Source organism: Phalacrocorax aristotelis, chromosome 9, assembly GCF_949628215.1.
Source record: "Phalacrocorax aristotelis chromosome 9, bGulAri2.1, whole genome shotgun sequence".
Lineage (NCBI taxonomy): Eukaryota > Metazoa > Chordata > Aves > Suliformes > Phalacrocoracidae > Phalacrocorax > Phalacrocorax aristotelis.
In genome coordinates, this window is record NC_134284.1 from 37995381 (window position 1) to 38015910 (window position 20530).

Genomic DNA, 20530 nt, shown 5'->3' on the forward strand with positions numbered 1-20530 from the left:
TGGGTTTTCTTTTGGACTAATGACCCTCTATCTACTCAAGTCTGTATCCTTTGAACACTGACATATTTTTCAGTCTTTTGCCCTTTTCCCCCCAAATTTAAATTAATATTTATGTACACATATATTAAAAAAATATGTACGTATATGTGCACGTATGCATGTGAATTATTTCATTGACCATCCTAACACTGATGCTTACTCACCTGGGCTTTAACAGTTTTCAGGCTCCACACGTATTTAACATATTATTTGGCTGTGAAGGAACAGGTAAATAATTGACCATCATCATGTAGAATTTATCCACTTATTTAAATCTTTCAAATCCAGGTAAACATTGCTTTTAAGTAGATCTCATGTTTTTCAACACTGCTACTATTAACTCGTTATTCGGTGATGTACCTTTTGTCCTACCCCTGGCTACGAGCCGGCGCTGCCAGGCTCTCCCCGGCGAAGCAGCTGCTCGCGCTGCCCTCCCGCTGCCTGGGCCACCCGCGGGTCATTTGGGCTGGTGCTCGTCAGCACCGCGGCCGAGCCGTGCCCGCCCAAGGTCCTGGAGGTCTCAGTCTGCAGTACCTGGAGAAGAGATCGGAAAGGCTTTGGGGCGCAGCCCCCACCTTGCCCTTCGGCAGGTGGAAGCGGTGCCAGCATCCCCATGGGCACTGGCATCCCACCAGGGACATCCCATCTTCTGCTGGCATGAGTTTCAGTTCCTCGGGCTCCCTCTCCGGTTTACAGGCAGTTAAGGAGAGGGGGAGGAAAATCACAAACTTTTCTTTGCTCCTGGCAGCAACATTTCAACTTATTTATGGTTTGCTGAGTTTGAATTTAAATTGCGTTGGCCTTGTTAGTGCCCAACCTTCTGGTGTTAAATTGAGCGCTTTGCTGGATGTGCCAGCCAGCCTCTAACCCAGCCCATTAGCTCTCTTGCCTGGGAGAAGTGGTCTGGCTCGTTTACACAGCCTCCGTCCTACAACGTGCTGCAAAACTGACTTATTTTATTTTTGTCCATTTTTATGTCAATCACATCTCAACTGGTTCAGCTTCGGTGCCTTCCGCGGTCTTCCTGTGGGACCAGGAAGGTCTCTGAGAAGACCCCTTGGAACTGTCTTTTCTGTATTTCTTTTCCAGAATTGGAGACATTTGTTAATTTGCTCTTCTTTACACTTCCCTCAGGCAATATTTTAGGAGAAGTTTCTAGTAGTACGGAGTGAAAATCAGATGAGCCAAGTCTTTAGAGTGTTTTGAAGTGTTTTGCTTCACACAAGCCATTTGGAGATATTGGCAATAGTGAAATACGGACGAAGCATATTAGCATAACTCATGTGATGCCTGCTACTCGTTGGATGACGGCGTGTTTATAGCGCAGCTTTTCACTTGGTCCTGATTGAAGCTGGCATCCCCTGGAACGCAGGTGCAGCTCCTGAGTGGGGGAGAGAGGAAATATTTTGCAAATGTTAAAGGGAAAAAGCTTTCATCTCAATTAGGTTTCAGGCACCTTTTCCTTTTTTTCTTCTTTTTTTACAAAGTGGAAAGAAACGATGAAGGCAGAATTTGGCTAGTTTGTAAGTAAACACACTGCGTTTTTGCACGTAAGCAGCTGGGACTTTCTGTTGGCTTAGGGGAGCGAGAGGAACTTGCGTGCACGTGCTCCGCGGCTGCATGAAAACAGGGGCAGGTTTCCCGTTGCGGGGAGAAGCACGAGGCTGCCCCCCTCGCCAGGCCCCGGGGGTGGCGGCGGCCGCAGGCATGGGGGAGAGGAGCAGCTGGCCGCCCCCAGGGCCCGCGTGGAGACGTGCTGGCGGCAGCACGGATGCGGTGCACGCTTGTGCCGGATCGCAGGGATGCCGAGGGCTCAGCGTGCTGCAGGATGCCCGTGAGAAGTCGGCGTGCGGCAGTGCCCTCCCAGCCGCTCTCGCACCCCATCGCTGCTTTCCCTACATCGAGTCGCCGCCTGGCTTCGGTTTCCTCTGTCGCTTTAACGCTGTTTTCCACATGGTGGAACAACCAGTTGTGTTAATAGGATATTAATGAGAACAGCAGCAGAACTCCCTTGTTACTTGGAGCTATGCAAATAGTGATTATTTTGTTGTTAATGATTTTGTTCTACAAAGATAGCTCAACGCCGCCGTATTTTCTCCTCTGGGTACCACTTTCCAGCAAGAGTTGACTCACATGAGTAGGCTTCAGTTAACTTCTTTTTTCCACAGGAAATTCTGAAGAAAAGCGTTGGGGAACAGGGTTCAGGGGAAGAGAAAGGTTTAGTCCTGTGTTTAGGTGGTGTTGCCAATATTGGTAAAACAGGCACCTCGACTTAAAGGCCACCTTGGGTTTTCACCCCTCTGCCTCTTTGTTTATGGTGATGATCATAGATGATTCAGTTTAACAAAAGACAAATAAAATTACTAATGAAAATAGGTTTGTTTTCAAATTATGAGACATCCTCTGACAATTTTTAGCAAGTGCTGAAATGTTTATTTTCTTTATTAACAAAACTGCAGAGAATGGTAGCATTTTTTTTAAGCATAAGATATTAGAAGACAACTAAGTGGGGGGAAGAAGCAGCACATTTTTCATGATAAAAGAGGAGGTTTCTAGAAATCAAGGAACTGAACTGTGACTGATGAGTTTAGGTTAAGTTCTCGTCTCTACTAAAGGCTTGCTGTGCAGCTCAGATAATTAAATTTCTGGGTCTCATTTTGTCTGTCCACAGCTTTTCCTTCTGATTTTGTATTTGTTGAATGTGACCTGCCGTTGAAGGCTGGATCGCCTTCCTTGGCATCACCTTTGTGCTTCGTCTGTCGCTGTAGGTAGCAAAGCACATCCGAAATAGGTTGGAAAAAGCTGTTGTGGAATTTATCTAACCCAAACTGGGTGACTGGCAGAAGACTGGGAGCTCCTCCAACAAAACTCAGCCTTTATTGAAGTGCATCCTAATAAACACGCAACATTATGAGCCGCAAGAGTCTGCCGCAGCTCTCACTTGCCGTTCCCAAGCAAAGAAATTAATTATCATCAAAGTAGCCTTACTTTCCAACAGTACTCCGTGTTTTACCTCTAGGACTTGATTCTCCAGTGGTCTGTGGTGCCTTTCTTTGTGGCCATGGACAACATGCTGCTACAAAAAAGTTTAGTTTCTCATTATGGCTGAATATTATTCAATACTATTATTGAAAGCAGAACTTCTTTTTGACATGCATGGCTGTTCTTCAGAAAGGGGGAAAAAAATTAAAATATGCGATTACCGCGGGGTGGGGAAGCTGGTTTATCATGAGGAGTTTGAAATGGGAAGAGGATGGCTTTAAAGGTCTGCATGCCAGCTTATCCAGGAGTGGTGAGTTTAGAGCAGGAATTGTGGCAAGAGGCTCTGTGGCCCCTGTTCTGCGGGAGGCTGGAGCAGATGGCTCAGATGGTCCCTCCTGGCCCTGCAATTTGTGCGGCCATGGGAGCAAAAAGCTGCTGCACAAATATGCAAAGTTCATGTACCTCAAGTTCCGGTGGTTTTTACATTAGCTTGAAATAACGGATGGTACTAGTACCGAGTTGTATTTGCAGAGACTTAATAATATGATACAAATTAAGTATTTTGGCCAAAAGAAGATACAGGCTTAACATTCCTATTTTATTCTCATTAGTTATTTTCTCCTATAAATAGTATCCATACAGCATATACTACATTCTCTCATGTCAGAATTTATCAGGGAAGTGCTTTGGCTGGGCAATTGCTGTGTGAAAAATCAAGGCTTTTGCCTCGTTCCGTCAACATGCTTTGGTTTCACTGTTCAATAAAAATAGATTTTTAACTAACAGTCACAAAAAACGAAACAAGCGCAGAACAGAGCCCATCTTCATTTCAGAGGCGGATTCAGCGCTGTTTGATGAAACTGGAATAGGTCACTCGGTTACTCTAATTATTAATGACCATTATTACAAACGCAACCAAAAAACCTAACGAAGGTTGTGGTAATGCCGATTTATATCAGCCAGCTGTGACACATCAGCCAGCTTTCCTGTGCAAACGTGTGGAACGGAAGAGGGTAAAAACGAGTTACTTTCCATTCTGGAAACGCCGTGGCTGTTCCTGCATACTTTGCAAATCCAAAGTGACTGAGAGTCACAGTGCTGTTGCGCTGATCTAATCTACGTATTTATTAGTTTTCCAGGGCGCACGGTTGATTTCTGGCAGTGGGGAGGCTGGTTATCTGGAGAGCCGGAGTGCTCGGCAGGGTGCTGATGGAGCTGGTGCAGGAGAAGATGAGCAATCACGGGCAGACAAGCCCGTATTAGTCAGATGCGCCTGTGACCGAGACGTGATCGATGTCATTAACATCACCTGGCAGAGCCCTGGGAGAAAGTGCTATTTCTGGCAGGCACCTTGATTTCTAGAGAATGGAGATGATTTATGATTAGAAAAGGCTGCTGGTGGACTGGCTCGGTGCTGGACAAGTTAATCATTCGGTATGAGAATACCGTGATTTGTTTGACATTCCCAACTTGTGTTGTAAAGATTTTGTGTCAGGCAGCGTTTAAGCAGGAGCGAAATGAGTCTTATTCTCATTTCACTTTATTTGTACCCCATGGGGAGAGGTCTTAAAACACCTTTGGCTGTTGAAAGCAGGTAGGCTTTGGGGTCCCCTCAGCGCTGGCTGGCAGGCAACTCCCTGAATCCCCACAGAGCAAAGGGAAAGGTATCTTGACACTGCGCTTCTAGACGCAGGGGCCGTTCTGGAGGCAGTGGATGATTCTCTTGCTTCAAGCTGGTGGAGTTTTTTCCCTCCTGATCATCCCGCACACCATCTCCCGCGTGTAAGGGGTGGGAAGAGAGAGGAGTTCACTGTGCTTTCAGAGGTGGGACATGCCCTGCAAGAAGGCAAGCGCCAGGGTCTCCTACCTGAGCTCGGTTGGGTGGTTCGACCGTTGCACCACACAGCCACCCCGACTTGCCTCCTGCTCGCCCGCTGGCATTGGCAGCTGCCACAGAACCCATCCCTTGGTGAAGATATTTGGTGAAATGCAACATAACAGGACTCCTCTATTTTCTAAGGGTTGCAAATTGGCATGGTTGGGAGAGGGGAGTCATAACTTGCCTTCCTGGGCTCTGGCTTCTCTAGCATGGCAATGTGGTGAGGAGTCAACTATGGATGTGATTTACTCGGAGTAAAAGTTCTTTAAAAAACACTGATGGAAAAATTTCAAAACTGTTTCCCTGGGAAAATCTATGAGCTGTTTCACTGTACATCACAAAACAGCGTGACATGAAAACGGGTCTGCAGATACTTCATATATAATGTTGGAAAACAGTGGCACAAACTTTTACTAAAATGAAAGCTTCTCACCCAGGACTACAACTTTTCAATCCAATTTGCAGTGTACCAGTACAGTGGAAGGAGACTAGATGGAAGGCAATGTGAATTAATTAATTAGTTAAATCAACACCCCACTGAACAGGGAAAAGCAGGGATGCTCTGGACCCTGTATGTTTTATTTTACAGAAGTGTTTCAAACACCTGAATCTCCACTCTGACCTTACTTTAGAGCTTTAGAACAAGGTGAACAACACGAGGCATCCATCCGAACTGTTGCGTGACTCATCTGACGATTGTTATTTAAACATTTTAACTGAATCAAGTAATCTGTCCATCCCAAAACAGGACAACAGTTAAGTGTTAGCGTGTCCCCTCTGGCAGCCAAGCCGGGCAATGTTCAGTACAATATAATCAGAGCCAGTGAGAAACTCCAAAGTAAGTTGTCTGAGAGGCTGCTTTTAAATTCATTGGGTGAGTGCTAACAACATCTGCAGGTCACTTGTGGTTGCCAGCGTGGAACCTGTACCCACAGAGCATGCTCTGAGAGGGGAGAAAATAGTTTGGTTTAATAGGAGTTTATATGAGTGAAGTAAATACCTTACAGGGAACATAGAACCATAGGATAATTAAGGTTGGAAAAGACCTCTCGGATCATCAAGTCCAATCATCAGGCCTCTTATACCATGCCCTGAAGGGCCATGTCTACATGTCTTTTAAACCCCCCCAGGGATGGTGACTCCCCCACCTCTCTGGGCAGCCTGTGCCAGGGCCTGACTGCTCTGGCAGGGAAGGCATTTTCCCTCACACCCAACCTAAACCTCCCCTGACGCAGCTTGAGGCCGTTCCCTCTCGCCCTGTCACTGGTGGCTTGGGAGCAGAGACTGACCCCCCCCCCACTCCAGCCCCTCTCAGGCAGCTGCAGAGAGCGATAAAGAGCTGGAATTGATTGAAGAGATAATAGAGAATGCATGGACTTGAAAAATGAGTGAAAATGACTGTATGTGTTTTTCTGGCATTGGGAGCCAATGGATGAATGGGGAAGGCTGGAATTCCTCCATTCCCACCCGCACATACGTGCTTTTGGCTCCCAAGCCCCATCGGCCGGCCGACCAACAGGTCTCCAGGGCGGCGGGGTCTGATAGCGTCACCCGCCCTTCAGCCCCAATTACGCACGTGTTTGTATTCAGCTCTGTGAACAAATGTTGACTTATCTCTGTTAAGAAAAGTCACCTGAAGGTCTATTGGAAAAGCATTATGAAAGGGCACAGACGGCTATTTTAGATTTGATATTTGCCGAAAGAAAGACTGCTGGAGAAACTGAAAGCAGAAAGTAATTTGGGCGATAATGACCATAAAACAATACAAAATGATGGAATTTGTTATTCTAAAGACAGGAAGGAAGGAGAGCAACAGAATAATGATAATGGAGTTCAAAAAAGCACACTTCAATGAAGTCAGGGAAGCAGCAGTGAGGGCCTCCCGGGAGGGTATTCAAAGGCAAAACGAACTGCAGCAGAACTGGCTGTTACCAAACGAAGCTGCCTTAACGGCACGACAGCAACCTCCTGTTGCAAAGGAAAGGCAGGCATTCCCGAGGCTGCTTCTCAGCTCTCCGAGGACGTGGTGAAATAAAAAGAACCCTCCGGAAAACCAGAAATAAGGACAGATGACTAAGGATGAATATAAAGGAATAAACTCCCTACTATAAGGATAAAATCAGAAAGCAGAAGGCATAAAACGGGCAAAGAATATAAAAGGCAGAAAGGCAGGCATCTATAAATGCATCACATATAAGAGGAAGACAAAGGCATGTAGAGCCCTGGTACCCAGCAGCGAAGGGAGGAGAATGAAGGCTAAACAATTCAGTGCCTTATTTTTTTCAGCCTTCAGAAAAAGGTTAATTTGGACCAGACACTTACTGCAATTAATTTTAACAAGGGAATAACAGGGGAAGAAAAGATTAAAGTAGGCTTAGATAAATTAGATGTTTTCAAGCTATGGGAGCCTGATGAAATCCACCCTAGAAGAGTTGCTGAGTTGCCCCGGAAAAGCGCTGAGTCAGCGGCGATTATCCGTGGGGAGGTGGGGCGGTGAGGACTACACGGAGAGTGCTGGAGGAGGGCAAACGGGGCTCCTCTCCCTCAAATGCCCGTGGAAAATTATAGAGCTGGAAGCCTAAATCAAGTGCCTGAGAAAGTACTAGGGCAAATGATTAAATAACCAGTTTGTGGGTATATAGAGGATATTAAGGTAATAAGAAAGAGCCAACGGGGATTTTTCAGGAAGAAATCACGACAAGGCCGTGTGATTTGCTCTGACAGGGTAACCGGCTCAGAGGTAGGTGGAGCTGCTGAGGATGCAGCTCCTTCAGTGACGGGGGCACTAAGGAGCTGTGGCCTGGATGAACCTGTGGCAACACTTTCCTTTCCAAACTCTGCCTTTCTGCCAGGCCGGGGAGCATTTTACTTGGTATTTTTTTCACCTGGTTGTTAAGAAATGCTTTAAGTATGCAACAGCTGGCAGCGGCGCCCCTTTTGGAAGCATTGACAGATTTCAGATAAACACCGAAAGGAAAGCAAACCTGAATGTAGAGGAGAGCTCACCTCACGCCAGGAATCCCATCTGAAGTTTGTTGATGTATCTGATAGCTTCAGTTTTTAAAATAACAAAAAAGTTTAAACCAAGTTTTAATTAAGAACCCTTTTCTAGCCTCTCCTTGAGCTAGCGCAAGAGGAATTTCCACCCCACCCACCCCGGCTCTCCAGCAAATTTTCACATCCATTTTAATAATTAACGGGGTGCTTTGCCTGAGCGTGGAGTAAGCCTGAAAGAGCAGCTCTGAGCACTGAGAATTTTGATGCCTCTGAGAACCTCTACTCCCGTTCTTGGATCCTGCTAAGAGCATCCCAGGGGGATAGAAGGGCAAATCCCCTGTAACAAATATGCCCCTGCTTGGCTTTTCTGTCGCTGATCTTTAACTGGGAGGATGGAGACGCAGCATGTCAAAGGCTCCCTCCCGGGCTGTGTGGGTGTGTGTGCTGGTGTGCACCTAGAATCATAGAATCATAGAATAGTTAAGGTTGGAAAAGGCCCATAAGATCATCGAGTCCAACCACTAACCTGTCACTGCCAAGTCCACCACTAAACCATGTCCTCACGCACCGCGTCTGCCCTTCCTTTAAATACCTACAGGGATGGAGACTCCACCACCTCCCTGGGCAGCCTGTGCCAGGGCCTGACAGCCCTTTTGGTAAAGAAATTGTTCCTAATAGCCATCTAAACCTCCCCTGACGCAGCTTGAGGCCGTTCCCTCTCGCCCTGTCACTGGTGACTTGGGAGCAGAGACCGACCCCCCCCTCACTCCAGCCCCTCTCAGGCAGCTGCAGAGAGCGAGAAGGGCTTCCCTCAGCCCCCTCTTCTCCAGGCTAAACCCCCCCAGCCGCCCCCCAGCACACTTGTGCTCCAGACCCTGCCCCAGCCCCGCTGCCCTTCTCTGGACACGCTCCAGCCCCTCAAGGCCCTGCTTGTCCCGAGGGGCCCAAACCTGAGCCCAGCATTCGAGGTGGGGCCTCCCCAGTGCCGAGCACAGGGGCCCCATCCCTGCCCGGCTCCTGCTGGCCACACCATTCCTGCTTTGCTATGGGTGTGTTGGGCTTAGGGATCCTTCACCTGCTGCCTTTTAACCTCCAGGATGGAAGAGCTGGGTCCCAAGTGGGGGTGGGACAACCTCCACAGGAACCTTGAATAGTTTTGGCTGGGAGGGACCCCTGGAGGTCCCTGGCCCAGCTTCTTCCTCAAAGCAGTGCAAACTTCAGAGTTAGGTCAGGTTGCTCCGGGGCTTGTCTATTTGCATAGTGAATATTTTCAGAGATGGAGAATCTATGGCTTGCCCAGGACCTTGTTCTAGTGTATTTGACAAAGCTGTAATCCCCCAAGTCAGAGCATTTTCTTCTGCCTTCAGCCTCTAGACATTTGTAGAGCAACACATAATCACTACATGTGCTATATCTTTGTATACATGTAGTACACCACTGAAGGTATACTTCTATTCATATTATATATGAAAGAAATACTTCAAAATTAAAATATAATGCTATAAATATTTTCAATTTAAATTTTACATTTAGAATTCATGAAATTAGCTTGGAAAACCCTGGGCTTCAGGTAATGGGAGCATCATAGCTTGGGCTTATTTTGGTTTATGGAATGCCTTCTGAACACATCCTTCCATGCAAAGGCATTGTGACACTAGAGCCAAGAAAATCTTTTGTGGTGCTCTGTTCATTCTGAGCAGTTCTTACAGAGCTTAATAAGCTCTGAATCAATGCATGCTGGGAACGGGTGAATATTCCTGTGCTTTGGTGGTGTTATGTACTTTCCCATAGCACCCAAATATCAAATCCTTGAAATGTATCTTGAATGCCTGCAACCAACAACTATATTGGGGAAGAGTATGCCTATAATGTATTTTTTTCCCCCTCTTTTGCAGAATGTCTTTAGTAGAAAAGCAAGCAAGACATCTGAATGAATTTTATATGTTCCCTGAACTGCTCAACCCTTTGAAATAACTCAGCTTGAAGTTTTAGTCAATATGAATGGAGACATTTAAAAAATGTGTGCTCTTCTGTCAATAAAAGATGGCAAAAGGCTAAAGAGATGAAAATAGACAGTAGAGTCAGAGCTGCAACCAGTACTGAGCAACCTCCACAGGGAACAAGCCATTAGTAACTGTAATCGACAAATTTGATATGAATTTATAGCTGTGTTGATAACTACAGAAACGCCTTTCTTGCATTCCTTTGAAAAAAAGAGATTAGTGGCTCCACCTCTCCAAAACTCTGCCCAATTTGATTTTTGGAATAGACATACGTGAAAGTTACATAATTTGAGCATTTCACGAGTATCATTAAGAGGAGTGACTTCTGTTGGCAAACAGCTTCACTCCCTTTCATGATAAATGTACGCGTGCATCAACATAAAGTTAAAAAAATTTATTTTAATTTAAAATTTAAGTAAAATCGAGAAGCATATTGAATACATCAGAGCACCTAGGGACTATGTCGTTCTGGGACACAAGACTGGAGGCAGCCCTGGACCATGCAGCAGAAAGCGGGGTCGGGGTTGTGCGGGCTTGGCTCAGACAGCCCTGCTGTGCCCACCCAGCGTGGGACCACTGACCTGTTCACTTCTAGCCCCGGCATCGCGCCATCACCGTCCACCACATGAGGGGGAAACGGCCCATGCATGATGCTGGTAGTAGACGTCGCTGGTAAAACATCTCATTAATGCATAATTCAGTGCCTGACAAATCTTAAATTCTCTCCTTTCCCAACTCACTTTGCAAATTCTGGGTTCTCTGGTGAGCAGAGCAAGGCGAGGAATTAGGCTCCGTTGTGAGATGGCAGTGAGCAGTCAGGCTTATGTGAACCACCAGCAGCCACATAGAGCCTTCGTGGTGGGGAATGGGGAAGTGCCTCCATGGGCAGGGGTTTTAGGAAAATTCAGAAAACTCCAAACCTGGAAGACTTGGGTATGTTCGCCAACTTTTGGGTGTGTTCGCCAACTTTTGGGTGTGTTTGCCAACTTTTGGGTGTGTTCGCCAACTTTTGGGTGTGTTCGCCAACTTTTGGGTACGTTCACCAACTTTTTCTGCTGTGGGGTTGTGGTGTTTTCTGAACATCAGCTGTGCAGCACGGCATTCCTGGTGCCAGGCGGTGAATAAGATGCCTTTTGGAAAAGAAGACAGAGCAGATGATGTTGTGCTAGTCAAGTCTGATAGCCCTCATGCTTTACCTAAATATCAAGGATGCTCCAAAGGTTAGCATGATGACTCATATTAATATATATCTCTTGACTTGGTTGGATTTGATCATTACCAGTTGCATGAGGCTGGAACAGTGGAGAGCTTTGTATATGGATGCGGTAGGGACTTTCTGATGGGGAACTTCTGAGCAACCTGTGAGCATAGTCCCTAGCTATGTCACTGTAAGTGGTACTGCAGGAGAATTTAAATTATCCTTGGTACTTCTTATACTCTGCACCAACACAGCGAAATATTGGATTTAGCTTTTGAAAACCTGAATGCTACTTAAGAATTTGAGGAGTAACTAAATGCTAAAAACACATCAGAAGCACAGGACTGTGAGATATGCAAGGCAAGAAGTGAAAAAGGGTGGGGTGCATAGCAGGAGATGTCTCACACGAATAACCTTGTGTCAAAGTTTAACTTCCACTTCTCGTGAATGTGGATAACAAAAATGGGCTTCCTGGTCCTGGAAAGGACTTTCATGCCATGGGTCGGACTCCTCTCTCCTAATTTACAATCATCGCGTCTAAACTGTTTGTCAGGACCTGCACCGTAGCCCTACTACGTGACATACCTTACGTGCATGTTGCAGTTGGCAAGTGCCATGTGTCTGGCTACACGGGGAGCTTGCATCCCTGAATGGCTCTGAAGTACTCAATATTAGGAGAGATAAAATCCCTCATTAGATTATATCATGTGTGATACAGTAAATTGGTTGGTGTCTGAGCAAATTATGACAGACTGAGTAGCCTGGGAACATTCTCCTTTTACCAGCATCCCTGAGCCAGCTGGCAGGACAGAGACAAAAGTTCCCAGGCTCGTGGCAGCTATCAGAGTGCTGTGAAGTTATGTGGGCATCCTGAGTAGCTTGGACTTAGGTTTGTAAGTCAAAAACAAGAACCTTAAGTGGACCCATAAACAGCAAATGTTGCTCTTGGTGATTTGTTTCGACTTTTTAGCAGATTTTCAGGCTTGTAAGGAAAACGTAGCTTTGTTCTCCCTACCTTTCCTCTTATAAAAACACTTGCCAGCTGGGACCTGGGCTGGAGAAAGCTGGCACTTTAAATATCCCCGACTTCAGACAGTACCTGGTATGTGGATGTGTGCATCATTTAGCTCACTCACACTCTTCCTGCTGTCAGCTGGGCTTCACTGCATGAAAAACACATCTGCGCTCAATGAAAATTGGAAGAAAACAGTTATTCATGGTATAGAGGTTATTATGTAGTGACCAGTCATCATTCATCAGAGTACTTAGTCTTGTATATCTCAGCGAGGTTACCTCACCGCGATACTTCCACTTTTTGTATTCCTCTTTGTCCCTCAGGAGCCCATTCCCACAGAAACTTGATGATCACTGCATCTCATCTTAAATAAAACCTTGGCGTAAGGAGGATCTATGGAAAATACATACTGTGTAGTTATGAGAAAAGCACCTGGGCTTCCTTCGGTGGGCACCAGGCAGTGGATCGCTCTAATAGTGCTGTTTGCAAATATCGAATAATAATGGAAAGTATGACAATAATGAAGTAAGTAATCAGATGAACTGTTGAGTACAGGTGCCTACATTTACAGCTCTTTCATCAAAGAGAAAATTAAGCGCTCTCAGAATATTATGGCAAATTGCTTGCTGTTATACGACTACTAATCAGGTGGAGTACATAAATGCATCAGGAAAAATCTTCTTGAGCAATTACTGCAGGAGATGATTAAGGCACAGAGCACATCATGGGACGGTGAATGGGCTCCTTTTCTCTGCCTACAGATCTAAATGCTTGCTGCAAAAACAAGCAACAAAAGCCCAGAGTCATCAGAACCTCTGCTGAAGTTTGGCTGATGGTAGGGTATGGGAGAAGGTGACTCCTGCGTCCATGCGATTGGGTCACGCAGCCCTCGGCACCCCGAGGCCAGCTCTCCTCTTCAGAGGGTGGAGCTCTTGCAGGGGCTTTAGGTGAGTCATCTATTAACAGGTGGGATGGGGGGTAGATATGGCATTACCTCACCTCACTGGCACCCTTCAATGCAACACCACACCTGACACTGCGATGCAGCCCAGAAGAGTTTGGGCTCCCAGCCCAAGCCCTGGAAAGCAGAACAGTGGGGCCATGCTCCGGCACCCTTTCTGGAAGCTCTGCCTCTCCTGCCACCGTGGGGCACAGAGACCGTACCAATTTTGCCGCTCCTAGTGCCCCACCAGTTCCCAGCTACTGCAGGGGGATCCGCAGTGGACATGGGCTATGAGCACACCCATGCCCAGAGGTGTGTTCATCCACCTCAACAGCTTCCCAGGGGAAATAGCCTGGCTACTGCATCCCTTCCTGCCTTTCTCCTCTCCCACGGCTTTCACAGACGTTATGCTCTCCTACCTCCTCTTTTCCAGCATCTCAGGCAACTGATCAAGCCCTGCATTTTTTTCTTGCTTCCTCCTTGTTTTCTGGAGCTTCTCTGAGATGAAGTGAGGCCACCTCCTGAGTCAATACAGGAGGTCTCTTGAGCCTCTCAGCCTAGACGTGCCGCTTACTGGGACTGCTACAGAGAAGCCTGGTTCTGTGCTTGGCTCTTCTAAGCCAGCTGAGGGAAGAGAACATGGCAAGAATTTGAGAGCGAGCTTCGACTCAGAAAGCAAGCTGCAGACCGCTCTCCCATGCTGCGAGGCGGGGGATCATCCTGGGGGCTGGCTGTGACTGTCCCTTGCGTCCTCTGATGGGAAGCCAGGCTGCCCTGGCAGGATGGAGAAGGCTGTTGCCCACCCTCCTCTTCCTCCGCCAAAACCTATTCTCTAAGCTACCGACAAAACAGGATAAAATCAATCTCTTGGCAGGGGCTGTTCTACAAGATGGCTTTGTGGGTCCCTTCTCTACGAGCTGAGGAGGAAGAAATAATTCAGAGTTACAAGATGCAACTGTAGAACCTGGCTGCAACACAGAGCATGTGGTCACGCTGAATCGAATGACCATTCTGGAGGAGCACTGTGCCATGCCAGGCCCCTGCAGGCACCGGAGCTGGCATAAGGTTTCTGGTAAGGTGCTTTCCGCATGGCAGGGTTGCTGTGCAGGGCTCGTGATAGCACTTCCCAAACCCCGCGTATTAATTGCAGGGATGCAAAGTAGGAAATAGCTAACTGGTGTCAATGCATTGTGTCACATCTGAATTCCTGATCAACAACCAAACCCCGTTGTTTGATATTTAGAGACTAAACCCAGTATATTCCTCCAAGGGCATGGAAAGTATCCTTTCATTTAAGTGGCACATACGCATCCTTTCAGTTTATCGCGGCACTACTGTTACCGAGTAATCCTGCTGTGTTCTGACTTAAAGACTAAGCTTTCTGCTGTCCAAGCCCTTTTCTTACATTATATCTTAGCAAACATCCTTGTGATGTGAGAGCTTGCAAGCTCTCTGCCAGCCTCGGTGACTCACAATTAGTATGGCAAGCCATACAAAAAAAATGAATTGGATTTTGGATATCTCAGGATAGAAGATAATATAATCCCATTATAGAAATAAGGTATCTTCATCTGTTCTTCCCTGCTAGTTTCCAATTCTCTCTTACTGGGTTTTACAAATCCTTCATATTTCCTTTCATTTCAGTTCTGGTGAGTTTGGGATTGTGAAGCTATTCCTATGTTGACACTTAAATAGCAGATGTGCTAATATCCACACGTATCCACTTAATCCACGCATAAAAAAAAGCAAACTGCTGCCTTTTATTTTATTGTGTGCTAGTCCACAGTGATATATGCCCACTGCTTCACACACACAGAGCTTACGGTGGAAAGGAGCCGGAGCCCAGGGAGGGAGCTCTTGAGGTGGTCATAGCTTTTGGGCTGCATCTTACTGGGAAAGGAGCAATGGGCACCTGGAAAGGGGACTAAGTATGCCCTGGATGTCTGGGTGGGAAAGTCAACCAAAATGATGATGCATTGATAGTACAGAGCCCTACACCAAGGTTTGCTTTCCAACGGTGCTGGGAAGCATTTCCCTCTGCGGCGAGGACGTGGGCTGCTCAGCTGCCGACCGCGGAGCAAGGTCTGCTAACGCTGCCGTGAATAGGTCTCCGCTTCCTCGTGCACAGCGGTTGGTGGAAGGTGTGCTAGAGGGGCAGCACGCTGGCTGTGGTGGCTGGGCTGGCCCTGGCTCTGCTGTCAGGTCCCCCGCCCTTCCCCGTCGCCTTCCCCCACCGCTCGCCCCGAGCAGCACCACACACGCTCACCGCTTCCCTCTCCAGCTGAAATGCAACCTGCAAAAGGAGCTCCAGAGAGGAAGGCTCAAAACGCAGCCCACGCGTCGACCTCCCTCGCAGAACATGCTCTCTGAGTTTAGGTCTGTAGCGCAAAGCTTTCCAAAACCTTAGCAAGCAACCCCTTCCCTCCCCACTGCCCCAGCCCCGCGCAAGGACGTTGCTGGCGGTGCTCCTTGGGAATCGGTCTCCCTCTTTTGCCCCTGCCCAGGATGAATTTCAGTAAAAGAGGCACAGATCTCTGAAGGCGCTCACACGCTACCTCCTCCAGCACCCCTGGTAAGCGGGAACCAAGGCTCAGCTCTGCCGAAACGCCAGCTCCTAAAGGTCCGTGTGAGCTCTGAAACGGGGACGGAGGAGCCTCGGTCAGCCCAGCGCTGCAGCATGCACCCGTTCATGGTGCCTACTGCAGATACCTTGGAGATGTGGAAACTAAAGCTTCAGAAGTAAAAAGAAAAACCCAAAGCCCTAAGAGGAGCTGGTAGGCAGTACTTTACAATGCTGCTTCTCTGATTCTTCGGTGTAAACCAACATCTGCAGCACTCTGACTACGCTGCCAAATGCTTACATTAGGGATACACTTATCAGTCCAATATATTTTAAGGCTGTGTGCAGCAACGTGCTGAGAGCCCAGCGCACCCCCTGCAATTTATGAGAGCACTTTCCCTGGGCTCATTATCTCACACAATCCTGCCACTGACTTCCCCCGCGGGACCACTTCTGTGCTGGAAGGTTTGCAAATCTATATCTTAATTTGATTCCAGCTGCTAGCAATATAGCTCTGACACCTCTACATCATCCCTTTTCTTAGGCTACAAGCTATATCTCACAGGCACTTAGAAGTTTTTCTAAACGTATTTAGGAAAAAAAAAAAAAAATCTGGTTATATAATGTTTGTTAGACCATGAGGGGGTTTTATAATCTTTAGGGTTTTGAGTCTCACAAGGAAGATGGTTACTGCTGTAATTTCTACAACTTTCATATTTAGAAACGGGAAACTAAGAACTGGTACAGCTGTGCTTGCAGAGGATGAGCCAGGAGGCCTCCCTGGGGCTCCTCCGCACTATGGGAACAGGCGGTTCCTCTGGCTGGAGGCAGCGGTTGGGGACCCCAGTTACCTGCTACCTCCCGACTGGAGCTGCCACGTCACAGGCGGATGCAGCCAGAACTGTTAGGGATTCCTGAAGGTCTGTGAGAGTGCCCCGCTCGAGGTGACAGAGTGGGAGGGCATGACTGCGGACATCCGATGCAGGTGCATGGGGCCATGCACCCAGTTACCTCTCCCATCCGATGCAGGTGCATGGGGCCGTGCACCCAGTTACCTCTCCCACGGAGGCTTCTCCCGCCAGCTTTGCTCCACGTAACAAACCTGCAGAAGCCCAGCAACAGAAAAAGAAAACCTGTCCTCAGAGGGGAAATTTGTAATCCGCTCACATCCTTGCTAAATTATACCCCACAAATACCAGCAAACCCACTGGCTCCACAGATTATGCTGTTTGCTTCGTGCACTAAAGCTACAGAATCAAGAGAGACAGCTAGGAAAACCCGCCTGTAATTATTCACAAGCACTGCTCATGTAACTCTCAATGATTTCCATCACTAATATTTGTGCTGTTACAGCACCCCTGCACCCAGTGTCACCCGTCGTTAACGCTGTGTGTGCACACACCTGCCCAGTTACCTGTGTCTGCGCTGCCCTGTAACTGGAATGGCCCGTGCACGGGCAAAAGGGCAGGCTGCGTGGGTACCTTTGCATGATGAAAGCTCAGAATATGTGTTTTTGGAACCAGGAAAACATTCAAGCTCCTGAACGATTTCTGGACGGCTCCTTCCCCACTGGAAAAGTACTCAGGTGTCACACTGCGGAAATAGTCTCCGCCTGGTGTTTTAGAGATGTATTTGGCATACTGAAAGCTTATTGTTATTAAAAAATACGCATACCCTTGTATTCAGCACACAACCAAAGAATCCCTGTGTACAGCAATATGGTGGTGTTAAGTAAAAATGATTCATAAGGCCAAACATGGCCTTGGAGCCGGTTTGGTGTACGGCTGCTGTGGTCACAGTTCTCATCCACGCTTTCAAAAAGAGCGTGTCCTTTCTGGGGCAATACTGTCAAGCTGTAAACTTGCCTTACACTGGAAGACTAAATGAGATCAATCTATTTAGTTTACCCGGTGGAAAAACTGATTTCATCACTACCTAAGTAGTTGCAGGGGAGATTTCTGATAGCAATGGGCTCTTTAGTTTAACAAGCAAAGGTACAACAAGGTCCAGTGCCTGGGAGCAGCTGTCAAACATGGTTGAAATAGAAAGAAAACAACATTTTTAACACTGACCAAATCAAACCATCATATCGTCGTAAGCAAGGGGATGTGGATTTTCCATCTCTTGAAACCTACCCGAAGACAGGAGGTGCTTCTCCATCAGTCTGCGGCGGGGGGAGGCTCAGGCAGACTCAGGACTTACCTCTGCATGTCTGGGAAGGAAGAAACAAAGTCACTAACATTAACGTAAAAGAACTGGTAAATAAGAAGATTGAGCATACTGTCAGCTGGAAAAAGTTTTTTGGGATAGCCAGTAGCCAAAGGATGAAGTCACTGGTTTAGCTTAAATCAAAGGTATGGTCTTGATGCATGTATTGCAGAAGGGCTTCGTGCACGTCGCTGCAGACCTTGCTGTCTCTCCTTCAAATCCGTATAGCAATGCGTGGGCAGAGCTACTGAAGGGACCCAGAGGACTGCCGAACAGCCTGCGGATGTACGTCAGGAGGGTCGTGTAGTAAAAGTACGGTTAGGCCAGTTTAACGCATCATTTTTGATAGTGGAATCATCACTGTCTGTAAAGCTGATGGATCTGTTAGAGCTGGTTCGTCCATCAAGGTATTTAATGCATTAGTACATTATTGATGTGTAGCATTTCCCAGCAAACCCTCCAACATACGTATGTGTGGGTACATATGCAGATACAGGCTTTGCGTGCGAGTTTTCTCCTTTATAATTAGAGCTACCAAAAAAATTATGTATTTAAAAATATATTCTTTACTTTAACAGAACTGTTTGTGCCTAACAACATTTCTAGTATCCTTCTGGTTTTGCTCTTGGTAAAATCTGAATGCAAAAACTTAAACTTACTCATCTTGTGTTTATTTATTTGTTTACTTGTTTATTTATTTCCTTGGTTTCCTTCTTGCTTCCCTCCAGCTTTTCGGGTTTCTATGGAAAAACAGAGATAAGTTAATCTGAACAGAACATGGTAATGCTTGAAAAAGTCCTTCCCATCAAATTACAGGAAACAACATTTACTTTTCATCTATCTTCCATGTTTTTGTGTCGGCTCTAATCACAGTCTACATCAGGCAGCATATGCCATGAAGGATTTGTTGCCCTAAATCGCTTGGCTGCCTTTCCCCCAGAGATGACCAAAGAGCAGAACCTGACAGGCTCTGAGACTTGGGAACCGGTGCTGATCAAAGGCACAAGAAACAATTCATGTGAAACAGATCAGTGGGAGGGGCTTTTCTTCCCCCAAGGTCTATCTAAGTATAAAAATATCACTGGAATATTTATAGCCATTTTTATTTTTTATTTTAAATATTTCCTTTTTCTCTCCTTAAAACTGTTAATGACGTCGGTTTCATTGTGACATTGCATTATATTTTAATGACAACCTGCATTTTAATTTGCCGTCTTTTATAAACAGGCTGTTTATTCATTTAGTTTAGAAATGCTCTACGAAAGTATCTGCCCCCTGTGGCCTCCTCCCGTGGCTGGTTTCCCCCCCGGGTGAGGAGGGCAGCCTTCCCCTGGCAGCTGCTGCGGGCGCCGGAGCGGTGGGAGCTGCTGCCCGGCGGTGGTGGTGGTAGTGGTGGTGGTGGTCACAGTGGTGGCAATGCTCGCAGTGGTGGTTACGGTGGTGGCGGTGGTCGCACTGGGGGTTGTGGCGGTGGTTACGGTGGTGGCAATGCTCGCAGTGGTGGTTATGGTGGTGGCGGTGGTCGCAGTGGGGGTTGTGGCGGCGGTTACGGTGGTGGCAATGCTCGCAGTGGTGGTTACGGTGGTGGCGGTGGTCGCAGTGGGGGTTGTGGTGGTTACGGTGGCGGTGGTGACGATGCCGGTGCATGCACTCACTTCTACACCAGAGGGCAATAAAGTGAAGGTAAAATTCCATTTTCCTCTATTAAATAAGAACGGTCGGTAGGACAAAAGTAACTTACATTATTATTTATGACTTGATAATTGAATATATTATTTACCTGCCAAATCTTTTATATATTTGAGAAGCAGAACTCTTTGTATGTTGTTAATAAGTTGAACCAAGATTTTTCTTCCACGCAATTGTATTTTATAAAGCTGCAGTTGTACAGACCTCAAGTTTTTACCATGACAGAGATATTTCTTTCTATTTTTATGTTTGAACAATAGATAACTTTATAGTATTATCTGTCATGTGTTCAAATATTTATAACCACCCATGAAAAGAAATATAGTAATTATTTCTCCCAGGAAATTAGGATGCCAGCTGCAAACCTGAAACGCTTTGGATTTTGCAGATAAATAAAACACTCTCTCCCACGGCATGGGCTGCTCCTGGAAATGCTGTGAGGCAGCTGGGTGTTATTTTTAAAGCTGAAAACACTTGACTTCCCAGACCTTCAGTGCAGGTAGGAGAGAGGGAGGAATTATCTTAAACATTCTGCCACAGACTTTACAGAGAGAGTCCCAACACCCACTGCCAGCGATGGAGAAAGAAATACAGAATAGTAAAAAAGGCGTGTTGGGGGCTCATGAAAGGGGTAAGCTAGAAATAATTGCAACAAAAAGGAGAGTTAGGGATCTGCTTCATATGTCAGTGACTGTGGTGCTTTCTTGTCACTCTGTGAGAGCAGAAGGCACACCCAGCATTGGGGTGTCTTCAGCTCTGCCATCGCCGTGTCAGGCTCTGCCTTGGTAGAGAAATATAGCCCCTGGTAGGGATGAGGTTAACAAGGTCTGTGCTAAATATGGTGCTAAATAAGTCGTGCAAGCAGACTTCAATCCTCAGAGAATACACAGGTGGATTCTAAAATGCTGGTGATCAAGGTATCAAGCAGTGACCGTGTGATCGTATGAACCCAACCAGCACCAGGAGCCTTGAATGGATGCGCTGGTGAATCAGCCTGCCTGGTGGCCTGCTCCAGGG